The following is a 17,105-nucleotide window of genomic DNA, read 5'->3' as shown; positions in this document are numbered from 1 at the left end:
TTTGTAGGACAGGCGAGGCGTATAAGAAGGGTCTGTGGCGATGACAGTGACTACGTTCACCACTTAAGCAACCTAAAGGAAACATTATTTAAAAGATATTACCCGCATGATGCTCTAAACAAGGTCTTCAACGAAGCATGTGAACTAGATAGGAAATCATCACTAGCTCAAAGGGCCCCCGTAGCACAGCCTAGCCAGCTGCCAGCATTTATAACCAAATACTCAAATGCGCTACCAAACATAAATAATATCCTCCGTAAGTATTACTCAATACTGGCAAGCAACGAGTGCCTTTGAAAAGCGTTTCGCGGAGTACCAAAGGTCGTGTGTCGCCGCAATAGGAATTTTAAGCACATGTTAGTGCATGCAAAAGTAAACCCTCATACTACTGCCCACATGGCACCTTGTTCTCGTCCAAGATGTAAGACTTGCAAGCGCCTTCAAGATGACTTTATAGTTAAAAGCACCGGAAGTGATTAAGTCCATCACATAAAATCTAGTTTTACCTCCACTAGTTCAAACGTTATCTACATGATCGAATGTTCATGTTGTCAAAAAAGGTACATAGGCGAAATGGGACAACCTGTTAATGTTAGATTAAACAGGCATCGCGCGGACACAACGAAGAAGTTGCCCAAAGCAGTGGCACAGCATTTCAATGTAGCAGGTCACAGCTTCGAAGATCTCAAACTTTACATACTTCAGTCAAAATTCCGGTCACAAAGACACAGAAAATATACAAAGTCATGCCTTATTCACAAGTTCAATACACTCCAGCCAGCAGGTATTAACGTTTCTAAGGGGGCTCTTGAATCTATTCGGTATGGTACACACACAACGAAAAGGAATGAGAGTTAGTCGCTTCTTATAGGCATTTCGAACCTACTATTGTTAATATGCCACGTGCTTCCATTTGGTGGAGAGAACACGAAGCGCATACACACGATAGCTAAGGAAATCGTTCCATCCTTGAAGAATACAAGTCCACTTGTCGAAACGTCAGCTCCAGCACCAACCCCCTGTTTACGGATTTTCCCTCGCAAAAAAGACGCTATACAGGCTTCATGTCCGGAAGGAACCACACTACTCTGTGTAATATAGCGCGATAGAAGAGTGAAATAACAAACAGGCGTCACACGGCGTGAATTCTGTAACCAGGCCTCACACAATGCGAATTGCGCAACGAGTAGGTTGTTGAGTGCTTCCAACCCATTACAGAGGGCTGTGCCATAATTATTCATCGTCATCAGGCACAACATCAACAAAGCGCGCATAATGCCCTATATGTTTTTAGCGGGTAACACAGCTCTCCGTTCAATGACGAGAAATGGCCTAGTGGCTGCTTTTCTACTTCACAGAAATTATGATGAGTTATAGCGTAGTGGGTTCCTCGCAAGTGCACTTGTATTGGTTGCCAAGGAAGCCCATAACCACATGATCCATTTCCGCAGGGTCTCAATAAAGTTCATCCCCCCTCTCTCTCCCTATTCCTCACGTCAACGCATGTTATGTTGCATGGTGGGAGAGCGTAATAACAACCGGCCATCACGCAATGCGATTTGCTTAACTGGTGAGCCGTTTAGCCCTTCCGACCCGTTACATAAGGCTGAGCCACAATTCTTCATCAGTCGTCGCGTGAACAAAGTGCACATAATGCCTTACAGATGTGTAGCTCGTGACTCGTTTCTGCGCAGAATGAAGAATAATGGCGTTGTAGGTGCTTCCCAACTTCACAAATAATATGATGTATGGTGTAGTGGGTACCTTGCAAGTGTACTTGTATTAGTAACCTCAAGAGAGTTTACAATGAGCTCTAGAAATGCCGCTTTTCCAGCTTTCGCTGTGAATGTGCTGCGCTTTCCGCGCAGGCCTGGCGTTTTTTAATGCTGTTTTTGCACTCGTAATCAAGAACCGACCAGCCCAATTGCGTACCCTACTGAACTTCGGACGAAGTAACGAAGCGGCTTGAATTTACTCGTCGCACTATAAAAAGTGCATCTCGAAAACAATGCCTGCAGATCAGCTCACATTTCCCATACAAAAGCACATGCCCCTTCAATGACATACGTAGGATCGGAGAGTCGTTTCATGGCACTGCAGTGAAAAGTGCTGGTCGCAAAACAACGGAAAGGGGACACGTAGTTACTCTACGGTATTTTATGGGGCCGCAGTTGTTCGCATGCGTTCGAGTGTGTGCTGATCAGCCTGAGGGCCGCCACAGTGTTCAACACAGCGTATACTCAGAAAATGATATACCATACAGTGTGCTCCATCATAGTAATTAAAATAAATTTTGGTATACTAAGTGACATATATTCGGCTAAACGGTGATATCGTTCCAGGAAGCCACGGGCTTATGCCGAAAGCCTAGACATATTAACTAGCTGTATCTGGCCCTCGGGATTTGGCCTTAGCAGGTTCTTTCACTGGTCGTTGGTTGATTTATGGATGGGCATGGTCAGTAGGTTCTTCTCTGACTACCAGACCATGTGATGCAGGTTTGGCGCACTGCAGAGTACGCAGTCTATTTGTATTGACGGATGGATTGTATGCAGTGGCAGAGCTTCTCGTCCAGCTGAATGTGCCTTAGTGTAACATATATCTGTCCAAATTTACCTGCACGAGCAGAGAGCATCTACGCTGTCGCCCGCCTGCGGCGGAGGAACTGAGCCATGCGAGCGCGACACTAAATGCAAGGAGAATATATGCAATCAAAAAGAAAAGAAGCATCGTAGTCGAAAAGCAGTGCGGCTGACATCGCGACATTTTGGAAACACCTCTTGTGAACTCTAGTTCGTAGAAACACAGCCTCCTATATATAGGAGGCTGTGTGGTGCGGTCAACCCCATGAATTTTGTAAGGAAGATATTGCCTTCAGAATCCGCTTCACCATGGTGTCCGTGTTGGCTCTCACGTAAAATACGTAGACGCACTACAAGTCAACTACATAACTGAAAGACCGCAAAGACCTTCTCGCCTTCTTCTTTTGTGTAAACCATGTTTGCCTCCGCATCGGCTTGCTCGTTTCAATGTAGGCCGCAGTGCCATGCAATGCACTGATACCTTAACGATAGCCCGTTTTCAGGGCTACATCGTGTGATTCGGCTAATTGTTGAGCACGAAGATAATGTGGCTTTCGTTTAAGCGCCGAATTTATTACTTGAAGCGCTAGTTTGCAGTCACAAAATATACTCCACTTGCAAGGGGGCAGCGTCGATATATAAAAATTTACCTAGCGGATGGCCACAATCTCCGCGGCCGTCGAGTGTCCGTTAATTTTTTAGGCCACATGAGGGTATACGCGATTTTTTACCCACTCTGGGAATGGATAGGCGCACCTCAGGTCTTGATAAAGTGCACGCTGATACTTCCGCAACTTTTGCCGGTGCGAAGCCTGAGGGAATCACGCCCTCATGGCGTGAGATGGACATCGTTGTATATGCGCTTCTCCGCGAAACCACTGCTGCATATTGGCCTTTACCAAGTCATCTTCACCACCGTCTTCACGAACTCCATCCAGACATGCACGTTAGAATACCGCCAACCATGAAAAGCCGCAGTAAACGCCTACTCCACAGATTACGACTAGGCGTGGTGTTCACTCGTCGTTACCTGCACCTTATCGGATGTGCGGTCAGTCTGAATTGCGAGGTATGTGGCACTCCTGAAACTACAGAACACCTCTTGTGCGTCTGCCAGCATATATCTCGCACCGAAATTCGATGTCCACCGTCTTGTTGAAATCTACGGAACAACAATTTTCAGAAAAACGCCCTGGGACGACCACTTCGTCATCAGCGCGATATTCTTAAAGGGACTGTATACCGCACAGAAATTGTTTTCTGATTGTGGTGAAAATGAGAAGATCGTTCGTCACATCGGTGGCAACGAGCATGCTTTTGCCCCATAAAAAAGAAATTTTATTTTTATTTGATGTACAAAATCGTGAAAGAATGACCGCTAGCGTCAACCAACAGCGATGTGGTCAATCTACTGGCAGGACGAGAAATCCTCGCAGGTAGACTCATTTTGCTTGAAAAGGAATATGTATAACTTGAAATTGCAATTCACGCACTTGAGGCAGCTTTCGGATGCGTCAGAGTAATTGTTTGCTTTTTTTTTTCTCACGCATCAAAAAGGCGGCCCGTGGCGCTGGTTGCGGAGCCGTCTTCGATTTCGTCTGCTTCAACTCATGCGCTATGCCATGCGGCTATCTGCGCTGGTCGTATTGTTGTTAGAATGTCTCACATATGCCGCGTTGTCAAGACGTGCATTTATTATGACTCAACATTGCTTGGATTGCGGCAGCAGTGCTAAAATAAACGCGTACACTGCGATTACAGCGAAACAAGTGTTCTGCAATCTTATAATAAGGCTTCATTTAACCGGTAGCGCGCTCAAAAAGAGTGTTACATTCATTACATTCGTCTTCAGGGAAAATAAAGTAATCCTACAGAAATCACATGTGCTTTCGGTTTTAATTTTCACCGGCACTCCAATCGTCATCGCGTCCACCAACTAGTATTGTGGGCGTGTTTCACCACAATGGAAGAAGACCGAACGCAGATCGAAAAATTGTGTTTTAAAAATTTCTACTCACTTTCCAGAGAAACTGCTGCAAGGTTGGACACACCACGTGGTACGCTTTTTATTTCAGTGCCAAACAGAAAACCGATGAAAGACGGTAGACAGTCCCTTTAAAGCGCTGAAGGAGTTTTTGCGGAAAACAGAGCTCGACAAGACACTGTAAAGAGGTTCTGGACATTCTAGCTTTTGCTTCATCGCCACCTTCCTTCTCCTCATCATCAACACCTTCTCTCTCCTCTCTTTCCCACCCCCTCCCCTTTCCTAACGCTGAGTTTCAGGCCAGAAGATTCATTCAGGCTGACCTCTCAGCTTTTCTGCCACAATAAACCTTTCTCTCTCTCTCTCCTATTGTGTGACGGACCTCGTTGTCGGCACCAAGGTGGCTTCGGACGCACGTCGCACGTTTGGAGCGAGTGGAGCCACCATGTTGGAGTGGAGCCACCTTGTTTTTATGCAAGTTTCGTTGCAATGCGAGCGCCTCACGTTTTGTAAAAAAATTCGTTTTGGCGGCGTCCACATGTGTGGACGGCAGGCCTAGAGAGTTCAGTGAAGTGTCAGTGGAACGCTGCATGGTAGTAGGGGCCGCGTTGCTGCCGCGCGGCTATGCACAAAAGTTTCTCTGTAACGTGGTGAAATGCGTATTTTGAAACTTGCGTTTAGACTTTATTTTCTTCGTTTCAGACGTGGACTAAGTGACGATGATATCCCCTTCAGGCGCGAATTATGATGCACTGTTTGCAAATGTCTCAAATTCGCACAACGTAATTCTAAGGCACTCAATATTACATTACGAGAAAGAAAATGAAAATATGTTGTTTTGTGCGAGATTTGCTAATTCATCTTAATTAGAGGATAATTGAATATTTAATTACTCTGCAGTCAGTGATCTTCCATTATTATATAAGTGTAAGGAAATTGTTGGCTCAAAATGCATGCGCAATTTCTTTTTAGTTGTGTTCATTTCGTGCGGAGAAAAGTAATACTTATGACGTTGGTCCTGGAACGTGGCACGTTGAGCGACTCGTGGGTCACGTTAGTGCCTTCACCAAAGTGATCAGTTATGGTCATACCTAGCACATTGAGGTTAAGTCAAGACACGTTGACTATGTAGAAGGTTCAATTGATGCATGCCCAATGTATCTTGCCCTTTCGTTCCGACCAGTCTGAAAAACTGTCAAAAACAAGTTGCGTCCACATATGTGGACGTTGCGCCTGAAGGGGATATACAGGCCATACTTTTCGAGTGGCCCAGCGGAAGCGAATGTTCCGATATGGACAGCTCCGATGACGAGCGCGTTGCGGCCGAGCCGTCAAGCAAAGGTCCCATCGACAACTATGTAGAGGACTCATCAGACGAAGACTTAGAAGTGGAAGAATCGTCCACAGTAAAAAAACAAGACAAAAAAGATTTGGCATTGGGTGAAAAAAGATGTGCCTGTAAATGAAGGCTTCCCGGAGAGCGAACTTGTCCCGCTGGTCACTCCGGAAGAGGCGAAAACGCCACTTCACATGTTCTCAAAGCTCGTCGATGAGGACTTGTTAGAACACCTGACGTTCGAAACTAACCGCATCCGTGTTCAGAACAGTAAGACAAAAGTGAGGCCAGTAAGAATAGATGATATCAGAAAATTTCCAGGGGTAATTCTGTACATGTCAGTTGTGTGTCTACCATTCAGGCGCATGTATTGGTCTCGACTACTGCGTCAGGCACACGTTGCAGATTACATGCCCCAAAACCGATTTGATGAAATTATTTCTCTCTTTCATGCCGCAAACAACGATGATACGAAAAAAAAGGAGAAGATGGGTATGATCGCCTCTACAGAGCGCGCCCAGCTTTGCAACGCCTAAACAAAATTTTTTTGGATGCCGCTGATATGGAACCATGTCTGGCAGTTGATGAATTTATAATAACTTTCAAAGGTAGGCACAGCCTAAAAGTCTACATGATGAAAAAAGCAAAACAATGGGGCTATAAAGTGTGGACACTCGCTGGTAGGTCAGGCTACGTGTATAAGTTTGAGCTATGTGGTGACAACCTTGTTTCAGAGCCGACAGGACTTGAGAATGGAATTGGCGAAAGTGGGAAGATAGTTGTCCGTTTGACAGAAGGCTGCACAGGAAAAGAAGTGTTCTGTGACAACTTTTTCGCATCTGCCGAACTCCTCGCTGAAATGAAGCGGCGTGAGTTGGGCTGCACTTCAACTCTCAGAAGCGGGAGGACTGGCCGCTGTCCATTGCAAAATGAAAATGAGCTAAAGGCTAAAGGTCGTGGCTCACTTGATTTCGCCGGGAAAAAGAAAACGACCTTCTGATTTGTCAGTGGTACGACAATCGAACTGTACACTCGGGTCAAACAAACATAGTGTGAACCCTGTCGGGTACTGCCGGAGATATGACCGAAAGCAGAAGTCATTTGTTGAAGTCCAGAGGCCTAGCATTGTGAAAGTGTACAATCAAAGTATGGGTGGCGTAGATAGGGCAGACCAGCTTCTTGCAATCTACAGGAACGCCCTGAAGACGAAGAAGTGGTACAAAAGAGTAATATTCCACTTACTTGATCTAGCAGTCGTCAACAGCTGGCTGCTCTATCGTGCCACAAAAGGATCACCCATGCAGCTGGCTCACTACAAGCTTCAAATCGCATTAGGTTTGATGAAGGCCGAGCAAGCCATAGAAAATATTGCAGAGCAGAGGGTATTTGGCTGCACTAGGCTCCAACAGGGCCTCGGATATTCCTGATGCAGTACGGTATGACTGTATCATTCACATGCCCATACAAATCGCAAAGCCAAATGCTCAACGCTGGAAAATGCCAGAATGTAAACGGAAGACACGCACGCAGTGTCTACCTGTTCATTGAGGAAGATGGGCCCACAAACCTCTTCGAACGGTTTCACCTATTTTAACCACTGTTCCTACTGTCCACATATGCGGACACTCATTTTCTTGCGTAATTCAACCTATGATTTCTTAGTTTTCTGCGTATTTCCCCTTTTTTATGTGCTTGTATTGCATATATGCGAAAAAATGTTGTTGGCACAATTGTACAGAACCTGGGACACTAAGGGTTAAGGTGAATGCCTTCTTGCCTCGCTAAACACAAAATTGTACCGTCGGCGTCCCGTGTCGTCGGTGGTGTCGTGGACAAGTGGTACAAAAATCATCACCACGTGAAGACGTCATCATGACGTCAAAATTCTGGTGCGACGTCATGTTACGTAACGCCACGTAATGCCGTTGTAGCGCCCTCCGTTGGGCGGCAATCAAACCCGGATAAACGGTCGCAGTGCCACGTGAAGCCACAGCTCGTGTTTGCTGCTGGCGTCGATTCTGGTTCAGCTGTTTCGTTCTTTCGCTCCTGTGGCTTTAGTCTAAAACGTCATCACATGACATCACAGCTTGGTCAAAGGTGGGCTGATCACGGAGGCAGTGCAAAACCAGGTGAGGTGCCTCCGGTCCTGGAGGCAGTGCGGAAGCACGCTAGGTGCACAAAGCTTTCGGAGGGTGGCGGGGCAGGATAAATACATCTAGGAGATTGCATGATTGGCCGTTCATGTAGGCTCCATGAAACATCGGCTCAGAAGAAAAAACAGATGGCATTCGCCTTCGGGTCGTCTTAGGTGAATATGAACGCATCACTGTCGTTGTTGACTGCATTAACTGAAGTGCCGCGCTGATAAGGCAACGGTTTAGATGGAGCATTGCGTCGATAGATAGATAGATAGATAGATAGATAGATAGATAGATAGATAGATAGATAGATAGATAGATAGATAGATAGATAGATAGATAGATAGATAGATAGATAGATAGATAGATAGATAGATAGATAGATACTTTCAAAGTAGCAGAAGTTCCCCATACCACAGTACATCGTATGCGGGTAAGTGCCGCAGGTAATTCACAGTCTCAATCAACACGGTAACCGCGAACACTGATATTGAAACGCAAGGCAAGTGAGGGAGCTAGACAGAACACCCCTGGAAGATGCTCAACTGCCATCTACTCGTCCACGTGGTTTGCTAGGATGACGCAATTTTCTCTTAATTTCTTAAGAGGCTGGGCCTTGGCCTCATGCAGAACAAGGATGACGTCAGATTGCTTAAGAGCTGCTTGTGACACGCGAATAAGACGCCGCGAAGCACCCTGAGAGCATCCGGCTACACTGCAGCAATGCGGACGTCGACCGCTATAATGCACATCGCCTCGACGCTATGTCATCGAGCATGCGATAACATAACTGGCTATAGGAACGAGCAGGTACACAGGGATGATCTAACCAAAGTGGCCAAGACAAACGCAAACGGCATGGGTGGCTAGCCGGTCTGATTCGCCTGAGTACCGGCAAGCCGTAAATGATCACGGCCTACATCGACTTAAGCGAGGGACTCGTTAATGTAAACATGGGTCACCTTGTGGTACATCGAGTGTGACGAACACGGCGAACTCGTGCAACTGTGGCTTGAATTTCTAAAGTCAACGGTAAGCATTGTCGTCCCAGCGAGGAAGAAGCACATCACTATCGGACATCCCTCAATACAATTGAAGTGAGTGCCCATAGGAATGCGAACCACAGCAATCACGATATACGCAACACAAATATATCGTGCAAGAGGACACAGTTCGCCTTGCGCAAGCAAATGCCTTAGCCATATACGCCATGGTAGTCTATGGATACAATAAGTGACATTCACTGAAGCTGGTCTACGTAACGCTTTCGTGGGCTACCATCCTTGACGGCCTATGCCTCACGAACGCAAAATGTGACTTCAGGTTGCGACATGTCGCCGGCTTAATCGACAGACAGTCTGTCCATGACGTCAGCTGCCTAGCAAACAGGCCTCTACACATTGTCTTGGACCGGGCTTCCACCTTCATCCGGTGCCACAATCACAACAATCGCATCATGCTCACCGCTCTCAACGTAGTCTGTGCACGCGCAGGACCTCGAAAAAGACGCTCTGATCACAGAAATGGGCGTGTTAGCACTTTCTGAAACCTGGAGTGATCATCCCACTGTAATCACGCGATTCCGTTGTGTCGCCTGCAGCAAGCGGCTTCATTGCAGGTGCGGCGGCGTGGGCGCGTATTAAACCACGGCGACGCGGAACTTAAACGTAGGCCACATCCCACTTCGCCGGCCGCCAGGCACCGAACACCCAGACAAGCAGCTGAATCGGCAAGGTCATCGTTGCGCACATCAATCACAATAACAAAGACGTAGCACTCACCGCATATACCTGAGAACTGTCAAGAACCCCTTCCACGCATGCACAAGGGTTCGTGAAATGTGCCTGCGTTCTTCATTGTAGCGGACAGGTACAATCACTACGTATCAGCTTACCGCGTGTGGTATTTGTAGTACCAATCTTGTTGTTGGCATCGTTGCGCACTGAAAACTGGTATATAACAAATCGGTGACTTCTTAAAGGGGCCCTGCAAACACCTTTCTGAGTTATATTGGAATAGCCTCATTATTGACGTATGACTGTTCACGAGTCATATGCCGGAAAAATTTTCGAATCCGTCAAGTCTAAGTGGTGTTACCAAATTATAGAGATCGCGTTCCGCAGCTTTCTCCCTCAACTCAACGCCGCGAGCGCCCGGAAAGCTAGGCAGCGAGTCGAGGGAGGGGGGCAGAGGAGCGAGGCTCCGCCCAAGAGCGCCGGCGGAATTTTTTTCTTCATTTTTTTTCTCTCTGACGTCTGGGTGCAACCACGTGGTCTGTGCCGCCACTTCCGGTCGGCTTGCGTCGTTCTCGTCGAGCGGAGCCGATCGCACTGTGTATCGCGCGTGCTTGAAAACTGCGCGTCGGTTTGGTAATGTTGGGTGTGCACCTCGAACGCCGTAGTGTTTTCATCGCTCTGCCAACCATGGAAGCAAACCTGCGGGCTCGTTTGGAACGAATGACAGCTGAGATCGGTTTCGGCCCATACTCCGATACACCGCCTCGTAAGACGGCACTGGCAGACGACCCCTGAAGCGCCGCCATTACCGGACGCCAGCATTGTTATCGGAGACATGCTGCGCCCCTGCCTCGGTCGGTCGTGAGAACGTGCCGACGATGCAGTTCCCAGCTGACGAGGCAACACTCGAACGGCTGCCACTCTCAACGGCAACCGGCGATGGTCAAAAGCACAGAAATATTCACGTTTTCGGCACTACGCATGGCGAAGAAAACGGAACCACGCAACTACGAGCAGACGAGCTGTCGGTGAGACCGGAAGTGCTAATATTAATGTTTGTTCGGTGTTTTTAACGCGACAACAGAATATAAACATACATATTATCTACTTATTGAACTCAGAATAACAACGAAAGTAATAATGAGGGTGTTATCGTGATTATAACATCAGTCAATGGTGGAACTGCCGACAATCGCGTCATATTTCGCGGACTAATACATCATTTGTCGAGAGAAGAGGGAGCGATCTTCAGCTGACTTTGAGAATTTACTGTAAATTCCAGGCGGTGCGCATCGCTATAATATTTGGCTCGCGTGTTCTCGGGAGCCTCGACTACCGATCGGCAGTGCTTTTTGAGCTGCTCGAAAAGTGTTGCAGGGCCCCTTAAAGATTTGTGTGTGGGTATAACATTTGCACATATTTGTAGCATGATTTCGTAACATTTCGCTCAATGTAAAAAGATTACGCCATAGCCACCTTTCCGCTGCATGCTTCGCACAACATAGATTCCAACGTTGCGTGGTATCTGCCGAATTTCTTTCCTTTTTTATTGCTGTTATATGGACACCTTTGTCGGGTTTTTAACGTTGTATTTCTGCTCTGAGTAAAGTCAAATTGATACCATCACCCCGTGGATCGTATGTTCCACATGCTAGTAAAAGCGCGCGAGCGCTGGGGACTAGCGTGGCTGAAGCAGACATGAAAACAGCTGGCCGTCTCCGTCGCACCAAGTGCACATGCGATAACATCGCCCCTCGTGTGAGGCCTGGCGGCGATGGCTTGTCAGGCAGGGAGTAAACGCCGAGAGCGTTGTATCGTAATTCGGTGTTTGGACAGGAAACGCGTACACCGAATGCCGCGTTATACGTTACCCTCAACGCGTGTACACGCGGCACGCTCTCGACCGAAGCCAAACAAGAGAGTCAAATAAAGAGATGCGCGTCATTCACTACCCAACCGCCGGACGTATCGTTTGATTCAGGCGCTCACGTAGAGGCTTATGTTACACGGTGTCAGAAGTGGTAGCGGCAGCCATACATGAACAGCTTAACGTCTTAACAGCTTAACATGTCTCTTTGATAAAGGACGGCTCCAGTACCATAATGAGAGGCATTTGTACACAACTCAAACGGCAAGTTAAATCCGGCAGCGTAAGTACAGGATCTGCCGAAATAATTTCGACGAGTTCGTTATAGCAACGCTCGCAATCTTCTGACCACACGAATGGGGTATCCTTTTGCCTAAGGGCTGTCAAACGCTTAGTCTTTGTGGCATAATCCTTTATAAACCCCGGAAGTGTCCGGTAAGGCCCAAGAATACGCGAAGAGAGTGCAAATCGAATAGCTTGACTAGTGTTTTTATCCGCTGAATGCTCTCTTCCTTGGTGCTTTTAGTCTTTCCGTCAAGGACCTGCCTAAGAACACAACCGTTGACCATTGACATTGAACCATTGAACCACTGACAGGTGGGCAATGTGGTCTTCTCTAGATCTTGAATAGACCAGCATATAGTCAATATACCCGTTGGAGAATTTTCCAAGAAAATCTTTGAGGACCATGTTCATCATTTTCGGGAACCATGCGCCAGAATTTTTCCACCCAAATGGAAGCCGGTTGTACTCGTAGACATCGAAAGGCGTGACAAAAGCGGTGAACATCTTGGTTTCTTCTTTCAGTGGTACTTGCCAGTAACCCTTACATAAATCAATCCTGGAGAACCACTTGCATCCTCCTGTCTCGTCAATTAATGCGTCGATTCGGGGCATGGGGAACGGGAAACAAATCAGTTGCTTGTTAACAAGTCTATAGTCCGTGCACAATCGATAAGACCCGTCTTCTTTTGGCACAATGGTAATCGGTGAAGCAAATGTAGAGGTTGATGGTCTGATAATGCCGGAATCTAACATTCCTCGGAGCTCTTGCTTAAGCCATGCTTTCTTTTCGTGGCTTAGTCCATATGGTTTCTTTCGCACGACACTTTTATCTCGAAGCTCGAAAGGTACTTCAATTACTGTAGTTGCTGGTGGATAGTTCCCAACACACAAAAGCTCAGGAAATGTTGACACAACTTCTTCCGAGCACGTGACTTTCCTGTCTTGAGATATATGTACGAGGTTAGAATGCTCGGTGATGATTGCGTCATTCCAAGAATATTCATTTTGAATAGATTCATGTCAGGCCTTGACAGAAGTAAATCAAACTCAACTCCTGTAATGACAAGGCTTTTCAACATATGCTCTTGACCTCTGAAATGCACTTTCACGTCCGTCCATTTCGCTAGCTCTCGGCATGTTCCATCGTAACTTTGGACTATAACAACTCTTCCTGTGAAAATAAGATTTTTGTCCACTCGTTGCTCGTTGATCAATCTCACTGATGCTCAAATGTCCACGATCGCGGACACCTTGCAATTATTTACAGTCATGGGTACGGACAAAATGTTTGATTTCATAAGAAACACCATCTCCTGCAGAATCGGGGTTTCCTTGCAAGTAAATTTCCATGCCATGCTGTTGGCTGGTTCACATTCGCCTGGTATGCAAGATGCCACGCTAGTAGTGTAGTTGCCGTATTCGTCATGTGGCCTCGATTTATGTGTCGTCTCATGTATTGGAGTCACATCAGACCAGGTCTCACATGAGACGTATTTTAAGCAGTGAAGAAGCTCATCTGAAGTTCACGGTGCCATATTCTGTACTTGTCTCCGGCACCCTTTTGTCATTCTTTGTATAACTAGTGGCACGATGCATGAATCGGGGAGCGTGTGATCCGCTAGTTGCAGTAAGCGCCTCTTCTCAAAATAGTTATCCAGCAAATTGCTATCTCCCTGCTTGTAAGAGATAGCTTGATCCCATAAATGAACTGGGTTCATTTGGAAGGCTTGCAAAAACTCTCTTTCCATGTTTCCCACGAATCTTCAAGGTGGTGCAGGACACGTAGGTCATACCACTTAGCGTTCCCAGACAGGTATGATCGGATGTTTGTTATACGATGTGGGTTATTTACCCAGCTATTTGGTTTGCAGGCAGACTGATAAAATTCCAGCCACATCCGCGCCAGCAGTACTACCATCGAACACATCTGGCTTCACTATATCTTGACGTAGTGTCTTAGCTGTTATTGTCTTCAAAATTGCTTGTTGTTGGTCCATATAGTGACGCTGTATATCAGTTAGCTGGTCTAATGATCTTACCATGGCTCTCATCGACGGCGATTGCCTCGCATCTGCATCTCTTTCCATGTTGCTCGCAATGCTTAGTCCCTTCCATAATTCAAACTTCCGCTTTCACGCCGCTTGTTACAGTACCTCTTTCCGTGACGCCGCTCATCGGTGCGTATACTGTGCAGGTGATGGTATCCGTCATTTCAGTTGTGGTCAGATGCTGCGATGCCTCAACAAAGTCCTCACCGTCCAGCGCAGAGCCCGTGATGATGTGGCGACCGTGCCGTCTAGCGAGGTAGAATTATCTACATCAGGTTACTGTCGACGACTGCGCCAAATATAAAGTTTCAACAGGAGAAAGGAACGTTTACTGTTTAACAGACACAGTTTTCAGCCATTGCAGACTTCATCTTCCTCTTCTCTTCTTCGTCGGTTCTTCAGCAGCAGGATCCCTACAATAATTACTGCGGACCTTTTAACAAAACATGAAACAAATGCAAAATTGTGAGGCTGCTAAGTAGTTCCTTGTCAACTTTTTAAGTACAAAGGGCGAAAAATACATGAAGGCAAAGAAATGCGAAACAACACCAGAAGTGTTACACCAGAAGTGTTGTCTTGTGTACCACCATTCGGGTAGATTTCGATGTCAATAAAGCTAGCAATATATTGTCAAGGGGTGTGAATGAGTGTGGTTCACTTCGTATTTAAACACATTGGACACTAGATTCTTGATCAACCACAGCTGCTCTGTTTAGGACTGAATGTTGGGCAACTTCGTATTGATTCATGGCAAACATTAACAGCACACTTGTAATGAGGACAAAAGGAGACCTGGACATAATGCCAGCGTTTTCACTGTGTCAGCAATTCTGTCAACAGTTAGAATACTGTGTACAGATAATAAACACTATGGCAACATAATTCAAAACAAAATAGCGAGAGGGAAGAAACAAGGTGATTCAACAAGGTGGTTCAGCAGGTTCAACTAGCTTATATCAATGGTATTAAAATAGCCTTGCATAGCTAATACATCTCCTAAAAGCTATAAATATGCATATGTAACCCCGGCAAGTTCCAGTGCTGATATCTGACTAGTGAAAGGACAATACCATAAAATGCATGCTCTTCACAACACACACTGTCACTAAGCGGATGTCTGTCAAATCATATGCCAATAATTATGTTTCATCATATGGCCACCATTATGTGATGATTATGCCACATGTCAACGCGCACAAACTGACATCGAGACGGAGGATCAAGACAAGCAAATCAAGCATGAAAACAGCATAAACAGAAAACATATTTGGCCTCAATGCACATTTCATTGCATGACAGCGTGATAATAGCGGCTTTTTTTTGCCTTTCGTGTATACTCCTTGACAGCACTCTGCTTCATTTATGCTTTATCGCAAGGAAGGAAATAATGCTGTACAAACATATTTTTTCGAGGCGCACTGGCGCATCGATTAGCTGGCCGTGCGAAGCATGTGCTATATTCACAGGAGTTTCCAAATACTCATTACACATCGTCGCTATGTGAGCTTAATTACTGTTCTTCCTTTCTTTTTCGATTTTTCGTAGCACTTTTCACTCGACGCAATGTACAGGAGGATACCTTCAGCTGCCCAAGCGACGATAAGGACGCGCGAACAGAGGAAACATTAGTATTACTTACCATTGTGTTCCCGATGGTACCGCGAACGCAGCATGCCCATCATCTGCTTGGTAATATACACAGCGGCAGGCTCGCTTGAGTCGCCGGGACAGTGTCACACCATATCCCACCCACAGCAAGACCCGCAGTAAGGCATGTTGCACTGTCGTCTAACCACGCATTTCACGTCCAGCGGCAAAGAGCAGGCACAAAACGCGCACACACGGCCGACACAGCTGGGCAGTTCAGAAGCGGCGTTCACAAGGCTAAGGTAATCCCATGACGGCTTCGCTTGGGCATCCCGCTCACTGCTGGGGCCAGCCTAAAAGGGCTCTCTTCTCGCGTTTCCTTCTTTTTTGCTTTTTTTTTTCCTTCGCGCGCGCATACGTCGCAACGCTTTTTCAAACCTCGCTTGTATTCCGACGCGTATGATTGGTATGATTGTCTGATTTCCTCGCTCTCGCCCACGGGCAGGCGGGCTGCAGCCATCCGAAGGTCGAAGGGCAGTTTATCTAGTTTCCTCCCGTTCACAGCAGCCGCTTCAAAAGAATCACGTTTTTTGTTTTTTTTTTGCTTTCGCGTCGCGTTTTCTTCGCACGGGATTTTGTTCCGGGCGTTGCGGCAGGCCGCCTTGGCCAGTTAGTTATCTAAAAGCGTATACTGAGTGTACATGTACATGCCGTGCCAATAGGCTGCATCGAGGGCTTGTCGGCTCTTCCTTGCAGTTTAATTTTGATTTGATGGATAAACGACATAAGGGAAGTCAAGAAGCGAGGTAACGACAGTACCAATGCGATGTATCAATATTAATACGACATAAGCGAAGTAACGACAGTATCAATGCAAATAGATCGCGTCAGCGCTTACAACCCAGATGCGACAGACCGCGCCGCACCGCGAGAAGCAGCCGACCGGAACTATTAGTTTCCAGCAGGGCTGGGCAGTATCGCGATACAAGGATATCGCGATAGTATTTCAGAGATAATTTTCAGCATCTGTATTTCTGTATCGAGATACATTTGAAAAATGTATTTGTATCTCAGTAGTGAAATACATTTACAATGTATCGTTTGTATCGTGATACAACGCAGGACACGAGTATCCCGTTACATTTTTTGTCGGGAATGAGTTGAGGCGTGTTTCCAAGGGGGCAATGACTTTTTTTGTTTTTTTTTGCCAAGACAAGCAAAGGCGCGCCGCCGGTCGCCGACAGAAAGGGCGCCGATGGTTTCCCCTCATGTACAGAATGGCCCATGTGGTAAAGCGCGCGACGCCACAGACGGCAGAATCGCGGAGGCAGTGTTGTCGGCCTCTGCCGACGAAAGTCGCTGTCTCTCAAGGCCAGTGCAGCACGCCTAATTTTTTTTGGGTGGCAAGCCATTACTTCGTGACCCTCCGCGCGGATACCGCCTTGCAACAGCTTTGCAATGCTTCGCGTGCGTTCAGTTCTCAAAGCGGCGGCCCTTCGAAAAGCAGTTCCCGTAGTCGCGGCGGAAGAGACTAGGAGATGG

This window comes from Rhipicephalus sanguineus, chromosome 8 (genome assembly GCF_013339695.2).
Source record: "Rhipicephalus sanguineus isolate Rsan-2018 chromosome 8, BIME_Rsan_1.4, whole genome shotgun sequence".
Taxonomy (NCBI): Eukaryota; Metazoa; Arthropoda; class Arachnida; order Ixodida; family Ixodidae; genus Rhipicephalus; species Rhipicephalus sanguineus.
The sequence above is the reverse complement of the archived record's forward strand: the minus strand, read 5'-3'. Positions refer to the sequence as shown.